At 44.1% G+C, this 11,001-nt stretch overlaps 1 pseudogene; it reads right to left on the bottom strand.

Moving 5' to 3' along the window:
* Positions 1–9,985: 9,985 nt before the first annotated feature.
* LOC129639292 (melanoma-associated antigen B1-like) lies at positions 9,986–10,997 on the bottom strand (annotated as a pseudogene).
* Between the last annotated feature and the right edge of the window lie 4 nt (positions 10,998–11,001).

Below are 11,001 nucleotides of genomic sequence, written 5' to 3' on the forward strand. Positions count from 1 at the left end.
TGAGACAACAGAGAAAAGAGATGTTCGGCTTGAGAGCTCTGGCTGAAGCCTTCTTACACCTAATATTCTGGGGCGTTGCATTCCTCAGTCCAGTTGCATGGGTGTCTTCCTAAAGGCCCTTGCCCCTTTGATTAAAGCCTTCTTGGGAAATGCCACATCCCTGAAAGGCCCTGAGTACTTTGTGTACTGCGGACCTTGCAGAGAAGGAATCCCCGTCCTAGGAGTGATAAGAGATAGGAAATCCATGGCATAAGTAAGGGAGCCCAGGCAGAGACCTGTGAGGGAAACAAAACGTGGTAACCTGTCCCTTCTCTCCTTCAGCCAGACTTCTCAGGCAACCTCTGTTCTAATAAATAAACTTTATATTTTAGATCTAATAGATATTTTTTATACAAAAGAATGGCTGTGAGATGATGTTTTTGAGTCCCTTACTGATCTTATAAGCATATCTGCAAGTTAAAACGTTCAGATCTTTTGATTTCTGAACCCTCATATGTATGGACAGATGACCCTATTGTCAGCAAAAATACTATCTCTTTTTTCCTCTCTTCATATGTCACATTATTTTGGCGTTATTATTATTATTGCTCTGGCTATGTATTACAATCTAATAGTTGGACCCGAGAGTCCCTCTTCTTAATGCTTCATACATTTCACAGTAATGAGAATAAAAAGGGAATTAAGGGCACAAGGTCAGATCAGGCTTGCAGGAGTGAGAGGGTGAGCTTTAGACTAACTCAAATCAAGGGCCTATGGCCATCCCTGTCACTTAAACAGCCATGGAGAAGTTTGTCACATCATTCAACTCTCTGAGAGCGCCTCGGGCTCTTTAACTGTGAAGGGAGTTTGACAAGCCCTGTCTGGAAGGACTGCTGGCATGTGGTGGTAACTGTAAAGCATCTGCCACAGTGCCTGGCAGGCACCTACCATACCCCTCCCTTCTCAGGACTGGTGGCTATACTTTGCAACGAAGATCTCACCTCCCTTAGGCCTGATATAGGGCTTCCCTGATGGCTCAGCAGGAAAGGATCCGCCTGTGATACAGGAGCTGCAGGAGACGCAGACTCAGTCTCTGGGTCAGGAAGATGCCCTGGAGGAGGAAATGGCAACCCAGCCTAGAATTCTTCCTTGGAATATCCCATGGACAAAGGAGCCTGGCAGGGTACAGTCCATGAAGTCACAAGAGAGTCAGACATGACTTAGCAATTCAACAAGAAGAAGAAGGCATGGTATAAGAAGAAGGCCTGGTATAATAAGTGAGGGAGAGCCTTGCCTGACAGTCTTCCCCTGAGCTTTCTAGAACTGACATCAAAGGGGAGGGCATGACTCTCCTTTGTCCCCTCTATTCAGGGATGAGTATACCCCTCAGTCTCCACTCGGGCTTCACGATTTGACTTCTGGTGGGGCCTGGGGAATCCCTTCCTTCTTGACCTGAGGCCTATCTCCTCACAGTAAGACCGATACCTCCCTGTGAGCCTGGAGGAGGAAGTAAGAGTGGCCTTATCTAGCCACCCCTACCCATAGTCTCACAAGAATGAAAACTGTGGCAAGCTCCTTGGGAATGACAGACAGTTCCTCTCAGGGGCCTAAATCAGGGTCCCAAATTTGACTCTAAGCCAAGCCCAAGACTCCCCCTTCTGTTGACATGGGAACACCACCATCAGACCAAACCCTAACTTTCCTGCTACTCGTCTGTCAGAGCTGAAGGGTCCCTTGGCCTGGTAAATCTGCCTGAGGCCTTCTAGGCTGAGAGTAGGGAACATACTGTGTGGCCATCCTGGTATTTGTGTTCCCACGATCTTTGCTGTCCTGTCTTGGAAATAACCTGGAAATATTCCCCAACTGGAAACATTCCCTGACTTGCCTTAAGCTTCTCCACCCAGGCCACTAGTTTCCTGATCCCTGAGGAAGAAGAGTTTGCCTCATAGGCCCACCACAGGCCATGGCCTTCTGAAGTTAACAGGAGTGGAAGGAATATGTTCTGCCCCCACTGTGTTTGAGGCGAGGGGTCTTTTCAAGAATTCAGGGTCCTTACCTTGACTTCTGGCACAACGTGGAAATCATCCTTCTGCTGAGCTTCGGCTGCTCCCTTTGATCAGGATGAGGTTTCTTACCTCCATGTGATCCTCTGGGAGGAAGTGAGTAGGACTCACCATGTCACCAGGCCTAAGTGGCACAGTGAAGGGAGTTTGACAAGCCTGAAGAATAAGTGAGGCTATGCTAAGGCTAATAGGCTAAGCCCACCAGTTCTGAATTCCTCTCTGTCTGAGATCAGAAGGGAGTGCTGTCCCAGTGACCACCATCCCCCATATTCTTGGGTCTTGTTCTCCTCAATCCTCCTACCTGGGGCCCTCATCTTGCTTTCTGTGTCTTGGATTAAAGGCCTTTGGGGAAATTCCACGTCTCTACAAACTCTGAGCTATGTTTGCTCTGCAGTGCTACAGAGAATGGGTCCCTGTCCCAGGAGTGACGGGAGGTGGAGAAGCTATAGTCTAAGGCGGGAGTCCCAGGACCGGTGGCAGTCCTTTAGGGAGAAAAAAGTAGGTCAATCTATCTCATCAGCCAGGTGAAGATTCTCATGTCATTTCTGTTCTGATAGGTTTACTTTCCACAGGGAAGAGACTGTAAGGATGATATGGAGACTCCTTGCTCTTCAGAGGTTATTTAACATGGCCAATGTACATGCTTGTACTGTCCCTGAATATTGTTTCTTTCACTTATCTATGAGTAATGAATAAGGGATATATATCGTTGGTTAAGTATATCTGGTATTCTTACTGCTCTGGCTACACATTTTGATCCAGTAGCTTGAGCATGAGGGCATTCTTTTCTATCACCTAGGACAAATTTTGGAGTACTGAGAAAAGCACTGAAATAAAAGATACAGGATGGGGACTTTCCTGGTGATCCAATGGCTAGGACTCCAGGCTCCCAATGCAGGGGGCCCAGGTTCGATCCCTGGTCAGGGAACTAGACCACACGTGCAGCAACTAAGATCCAGCACAGCCAAATAAATAAATAAATAATAAATAAATAAGGAAAAGGAAATGTCAAATGTTAAAAGGACTTGTTGAAGAAAAAAGACAAGGGTATGTCTCAGGTTGGGAGGACAACAGTATGAGTCCTAAAGTAGTGTAGCTGCTACTGCTAAGTCGCTTCAAGTCATGTCTGACTATGTGCGACCCCACAGACGGCAGCCCACCAGGCTCCCCTGTCCCTGGGATTTTCCAGGCAAGAACACTGGAGTGGGTAAAGTAGTGTAGAGCAGGAGTCTATTGCCAGCTGTCATTTACCAGCCTTATGCATTTCAGCACAAAACCAAACCCTAACTCTATGAGCCTTGGGCTCTCCCCTGTGAAGTAAGTTTGATAAGCCCTTTCTTGTCAGATTGGTGGAATCTAAGTATTTATGGAAAGCTTCTGTCACATCACCTGTTCTACTGAGAAATTAGGAGCATACCAGGATGCGAAGGCACTGCACTTGGTATCATTGACATTAGCCCCAAACTCCCACGTTCTTTTATATATCTATAGCTATCATGGAAGCACTCCATATTAGTTTACAAAGATCATGCTCGTTATTTTTTATAGCTGTATAGTACTCCACCCTGTGGATATATATCATGTTCCATCAGTTAACATGTTCATGGATATGTAACTATTTTCATAGGGTTGTGGATGTCTCTTCAGGGTTCCTTTCTGAAAACTCTAATTATTGGCTCAAATGTAAAAGCATATTTAGTTTTCTGATAATACCAAGTTGTGTTTAGGCTCTAATCTTATTCTTTGACATGTTGCTGTCAAAGAATGAGATTAGTACATTGTCTAATACTATATACAAAAATAAACTGAAAATGGATTAGAGACCTAAATATGAGTGGAAACTATAAAACTCTTAGAAGGCACTATGAGTGGGACATTCTTTGATATAATTCATAATAATATTTTTTTTGATCTGTCTCCTAAAGCTAGGAAAATAAAAGCAAAAATAAATAAATGAGATGTATTTAAAGGTAAAAACTTTTGCACAGCAAAGGAAACCATCAGCAAAATGAAAAGACAACCTACTATATGGGGAAAAATATTTGCCAATAATATAACCAATAAGGGGTTAATATCCAAAATATATGAACAGCTTATATAACTCAACAGTTTAAAAAAAGATTAAAAAAAATGGGCAGAAGACTTAAATACACATTTTTCCAAAGAAGACATACAAATGGCCGAGAGGCACATGAAAAGATGTTCAACATCGTTAATCATCATATGAATGCAAATTTAAACCACAATGAGGTATTATCTTATACCTATCAGAAGGGCTATGATCCTAAAGGAACAGAAGTAACAAATGTTGGTGAGCATGTGGACATGATCTATACACTGTTGGTGGGAATGTCAATTGGTGCAGCCACCATGGATAACAGTAAGGAGGGTCCTCAAAATCTAAAAAGAGAACTACCAAATGACCCAGCAATCCCACTCCTGGGTGTATATCTGAAAAAAAAAAAAGAACCCACTAATTTGGATGGTCTCCGTCAGGTACTCGATGCTTGTCTGAGTCTAAGGGTTTCCACTGCTCGTCTCCCCTTCCCCTCCAGCCTCATCTACTCTCTTCCAGTGACCCCACCCCAGTCCAACCTCCCTGTTTATTAAGAAGGCACCTTTGTCTGGCAGAGCCAGTGTGAGATGAAGAGGTAGTCCTTCTCAGCCACCAGATAATCAGGAGTTTTGGCCGGACCTTCACACACTGATAGTGAGGAGTCAGACAAAAAGCACAGACTGTGGTGCTGAAATGGATTAATAAGGAACTTAGTGAGGTGGCCAGGGACCCTCCAGCACAATATTCTACAGGTCCAGTTGGGGATGATACATTTCATTGGGAAACCACAATTACGAAAAAGAATGGCAGCCCATATTGAGGCAGTGTATTCTCTGCGACAATTCATTTCCCTAAAGACTACCCGTTCACGCTACCTAAGGGTGCATTTGCAACAGAATTTATCATCCGGACATGAACACTAATGGCAGCACTAGGTTCACTACTCTAAGATCACTGTGGTCTCTTGCTTTCATGATTTCTACAGTTCTGGTATCCATTTGTTCCCTGCTATGTGTTCCGAACCCCAATGACCCTCTCCCCAGTGCCAGAGGTTGCACAGATCTATAAAACAGACAGAGATAAGTACAACAGAATTTTTCAGGAATGGACTCAGAAGTATGCCATGTAATGCTAACTTAAAGTCAGAATAACCTGCATTAAAGCTTGAATAAACTTTAAATTACTGTTTAAAATGAAAACAAAATTCACTAATTCAAAAATTTCATGCACTCCAATGTTCATAGCAGCATTACTGACATTTGCCAAGGTACAAAAGTAATCTATATGTATACAACCTACACACACACACACACACACACACGTCTGCAAGCATAATGGAATATTAGTCATTAAAAAGAATGAACTTTTGCAGTTTTTCAACAACATGTATGGAGTTGGAGGGTATTATGCTATTAATTAGTAAATAGTTGGACGGTATTAATGAAATAAGTGAGATAGAGGAAGACAAATGCTGTATGATACTACTGACATGGAGAATTTAAAAAATAAAAGACTAGGGGAATGAAGCAGACTCACAGATATAGAGAAGAAGCTAATGGTTACCAGTGGGGAGTGGCAAGCAGGAGGTGAAGGGCAGGGACAGAAGACTAAGAGGTGCAAACTAATATGTATACAATAAGCAACAAGGATATATTGTACAACAAAGGGGATATAGCCAGTATTTTATAATAACTGTAAATGGAACATAACCTTTAAAAACTGTGAAGCACTTTGTTATTCATCTGTAATTTATAAAATATTGTACATCAACTATGAAAATGAAGTGAAAGTATTCGTTGCTCAGTCTTGTCCAACTCTTTTTGACCACATAGACTGTAGCATACCACGCTCCTTTGTCCATGGAATTCTCCAGGCCAGAATACTGGAGTGGGTAACCATTCCCTTCTTCAGGGCATCTTCCTGACCCAGGGATTGAACCCAGGTCTTCTGCCTTTCATGCAGATTCTTTGCCATCTGAGCCACCAGGGAAGCCCACATCAACTATACCTCACTTTAAAAAAATCTATTCTCCCAGGAACTTTCACATATACAATACAGTATTATTAACTATGGGGTTCTCTGGTGGCTCAGCAGTAAAGAATCTTCCTGTTGATGCAGGAGATGAGGGTTTGATTTCTGGGTCGGGAAGATCCCCTGGAGAAGGACATGGCAACTGAATCCAGTATGCTTGCAAGGAAAATTCCATAGACAGAGGAGGCTGGCAAGCTACAATCCATGGGGTTGCAGAGGGTAGGAAACCACTTGGCGACTTAACAACAGCAATGACTAACTAGTCACCATGCTGTACATTATATCCCCAGGACTTGTTTATTTTGTACATGAAAGTTGTGAAAGTTTATGCCGTTTGGCCACTTACACCCATTTCATCCATCCTCCAACCCCCACTCGCAGCAACCACTAATCTATTCTCTGTGAGTTTATTTTTCAAAAATCTTCACATGTAAGTGAGATTATATAGTATTTGTCTTTGTCTGACTTATTTCACTTAGCATAATGCCCTCAAGGTGCAACTGTGTTACTGCAAATGGCCAGATTTCTTTTTTTTCTTTTACTGGCTAAATAATATCCGAGTGAGGATGAGTGTGTGTGTGTGTGTGTGTCTATGTGACATTATCTTTATCCATTCATCCATTAATGGGCAGTTATGTTGTTTTCATAATTTGGTTATGGTAAATAATGTTTCAATGAACATGGGGGGTGCAGATATCTTTTCCAGGTGTTGGCTTCATTTCTTTCAGCTAAATTTCCAGGAGTAGACTTGCCAGATCACATGGTAGTTCTATTTTCAATTTTTTTATGAGCATCTATACTATTTTCCATAGTGGCTGCATCAATTTACATTTTCATAAACCCACATTTTCTTTAATAATTTAAGTATATCCTAAATGCAAAAGTTATAATGCTTCTAAATTTAAAAGGTATACATCTTTGAAATTTAGGAATGAGAGACTGAATACAGTAAGCTAGACCCATAACTGAACCACTTTAAATTTTTTTCCTCTTCTTATCCTATCTTAGTGTGGGGTTTTTCACATGACCAAGGATACCCCTATTCCAATGCCACGTAATCTTGCTCTGGATCACACAGATGATTTAAAATTTTTCAGTTTGTATTTCAGAAAGCAAAATTCTTATTTCTAAATCTGGTAAACAGCAATAAGTGTGTGACCCCGTGTCATTCATAAGCTTATGATCTGAATCTAAATAAACTTAGTACTGAAAAGAAAATCACTTGAAAATTACCGCCTCACCCCCCGCAAGAAAAGGGTAAGTCGAAAAGTTATTGACGCATATCAGGAACACAGGTTGACAGGCTTTTCTGATCACAAAGTGAAGAACAGATTCAGACCACACTAGAGGTGAGATGAGTGGCTGGATGCGGCCATGGACTGGGCACTGGCCACAGAAGGGCCATCACTGCCCGAGGTAGAAGTGCCAGCCCAGGCTGCAGCTCTGGCTCCAGTGCTCTCTACGTCCTCTCTCCAAGTCGCCTCATAATGGGGGCAGGAATGCAGTGGGGACAGTATAGTTGACCTTGGCCAAAAACTCCAGGGCTTCTACCTTGCTGGTTTCCATAGCGGCTCTCAGACCCCACAGGAATGCTCTCATATCCCCCCATAGCGAGGGGTTTGCGGCCAGGCAGGGGGATTGTGACCAGGCAGTGTCAAGAGAAATGAACTGACGATATGTCAGCCTCAGACTGGGAGGAGTGAAACATTATGGCCTCTAGAGCAATTCAGACCAGGCTCTACACTCAGTTCTGTCACTTTATCAGCCTGGAGAATGGAAGTTCTTTGTCTGCTAAGTGAATTTGATAAGCCTTGTCTTACAGAAGTATCAGAACATATGTAGCTTGTGTAAAGCACCTGGCACTGCAGCTGGCAATGTTTAGGTCTTATGATGCTTATTTTCATACCAGAAGAAAATCTATGGGGATTTCTACCTTTATCTATGGGAATTTTTCTTTACTCAGGAGAAACTAGAGACTATATGGTCTTCTAAACAAAGAAAGCTAAGTCAAACTGCTGCTTAGCAAGAAACTGTAGGGCTTCCCTGGTGGCTCAGTGGTAAAGAATCTACCTGACAACCAGATGTCAGTTCAATCCCTGGGTTGTGAAGATCCCCTGAAGAAGGAATTGGCAATCCACTCCAGTATTCTTGCCTGGAAAGTTCCATGGACAGAGGAGCCTGCCAGGCTACTGTCCATGGGGCCACAATGAGTCAGACACGACTTAGCAACTAAACAAGTAATCCTAAGTAAATTTACTCTATCAGAGAATATGTTATTGAATTTAGAGGCAAGTGTTTTACCAGGATGCAACGCAAAACCTTATAGAATTTGTGTCAAGGACCAGTAATTCCCCTGCCTCCCAAAGCCCTCCCGACATAACACCCCGATTTTCATGTATTTCACCACCACTAAAATCTAGCTCCGCTCAGGAGGTCTACTAGATTACACTCGAGATACCCTCATGTTTGGAGTGTGCTGGGGCTCCTTCTGTTCAGGGCCCAGAGTGCCAGCACAGTGACGTCTCAACATCCCATCACAAAGGAGACAGTAATATGCATCAAACACCTGGTTTGTGGACTGTGTTCACCTGCACTGGGGCAGGAGCACTGGATACCTTCTGTTCTTTCCCCCAGGTGGAGATTCCCTCTGGTTGACTCACAATCTCAGGGTAACTGTTCAGGGAAGCTTCGCATTTCAGTCTCAGCCTCCCAACTTTGAGGGCCACCATCTGGGGATCTGGGCCCGGCTCACCATTATCACAGGTTCATCCAGCCCACCATGCAGCCAACTTAAAATGACCTCCCACGAAGGAACAGGAAGACAGAGAAGATGTATATTATGATTAGCTTTCCAGCCCCACCTTAGCCTCTCACAACTTAAAAGGTTGGGAGTGTTGGTCGAACGCAGTGAAATAGTTGCCTCAGACCTGACTAGGGGCTGGAGGGACTGCTAGACGTGACTTTGGAGCACACACTGGCCTTGGCAGGACTATAAACCCTGACTGCAGCTCGGGCTCTCTCGTCATCCTCTCTCAGAGCCTTTTCATAATCGGGTGGGAAGGCACTGGGGATGCTACCATTGACCTTGGCCAAAATACCAAACCTCAAAGTTTTGGTTTAAGAGAATAAAGGCTGAGAGAATTTATACCTCACTGCTCCCATCCCAACTCCCTCCTCAGCATCCTCCCTGCTTTTTGTCACTTGTCTTAGATCATCACACCACCTTCCTTAAGGAATCACTGCTCATATACTCAAGACATCTACAGGCAGGTACAGGGTCTCCTTTGTCTTTGCATCACCCCCTACAGCACAGAACCTTCTGAAGAGCAGATGCTCAAGTAAAGATGGGAATAAAGGAGCCACCAAGCAAGGAATGTAGTTTCTCATTGTTTTTATCGGCATTCTTGAATAAGCTAACAACATCTAAATATATCGCTAAGGGTACTACTGAATGTTATAGAGAGACAAAGGTGAATAACATAAATCAAAACTTGACTACAGCTTACTTGATTTTCATCTGTTTTAAAACTACAACATTCTTTCACATTTCCAAGAAAATTACTATTCCAAAGCTGTGTTATCTTGTTCTGGATCCCCAAAAGATGAAGGATTTTCTGAATTACACTACACAGTACCAAAACTCTTACTCTTAGATCTGACAGACAACAACAAATCTGTGATCCATGTCATTCGTAAACTTGGATTCTGAATCTAAACAAACAACATTTGAAAGGTAATAGTGTAAAACAGGAACACAAAGAAGATACGTATTGACATTTCCAGCCCTACATTAGCCTCTCACTTCTTAAAAGGTTGGCAGTATTCGTCCAAGAAAGTGAAGCTGCCGCCTGAGAACTCACTGGGCACTGGATGGATCTCTGGGTGGGACCCTGGAGCAGGCAGTGGCCCTGGCAGCACCACGAGACCTAACTAGAGATCTGCCTCGGGATCTCTTCTCTTCTCCCAAAGCTACAGCATAATGCAACGGGAAAGCACTGGGGACGGTACTCTTGATCTTGGCCAAGAACTCCAGCACCTTCATCTTGCTGGTTTCAGCGTAGGCTCTTGAGCCCCACAGGAACTCATAGCTCAGGGGATCGCTGTCGGGAATCTTGATGATACACCAGGTAATTCTGCTGCACCCACTCTTCCGTGATGAGCTTCCTGGGATCCCCAAAGATTACATGCTGCTTTCCATCATAGATGCCCAGAACATTCAGGAACTCCCAGACATCAGCCTCAGAGGCGCGGTTGCCATTCAGGTAGATCACATTCAGCAGAGGCATCAGAAGCCCATTCTTCAGCACCTCACAGCTGCTGCTCAGCACCTCATCACTGATGAGGCCTATCTTGCTGACCAGGGTATAGGAGTAACCATTCGGCTTGCCTTCCTTCAATTCAAGACCAAATGACAGCTCCATGCATTTAGCTGCTCTCCTGAGGATCTCGGGGAAGCGTGTCTTGTACCTTTTGTGAAAAAGCTTCAGCATATCTAGCCTCCTAATAGGCTCTTTCATCTTACACTTATCAAGCAGGAAATTGACCAACACTCCTGCCTTCTCCGTCAGAGGATCTAGAGGAGTGGTCTTAGCAGAGGTTGAGGCCCGGGAGGAATTTTCACATTCCTCAACTTGGCCCCTGCCACGTGCTTTAGATCTTGGGTATGAAGCCCCTGCAACAGGAGAGCTAGTGGCTGCAGCTCCCTGAGGCTTCTGGCCCACACTGGCAGGTGGGGAGCCCAGGGGCGTACCCTAAGAAGTAGGGGTGGGGGTGGCAGCAGCCTGAGCATTCCCAAGATCCTTGGCCTCCATGCGTGCCTGGCGGCGTTTCTCACGCCCATGGCGCTTGCTCTTCTGCCCCCGAGGCATGACT

Source organism: Bubalus kerabau, chromosome X (assembly GCF_029407905.1).
Source record: "Bubalus kerabau isolate K-KA32 ecotype Philippines breed swamp buffalo chromosome X, PCC_UOA_SB_1v2, whole genome shotgun sequence".
NCBI lineage: Eukaryota > Metazoa > Chordata > Mammalia > Artiodactyla > Bovidae > Bubalus > Bubalus kerabau.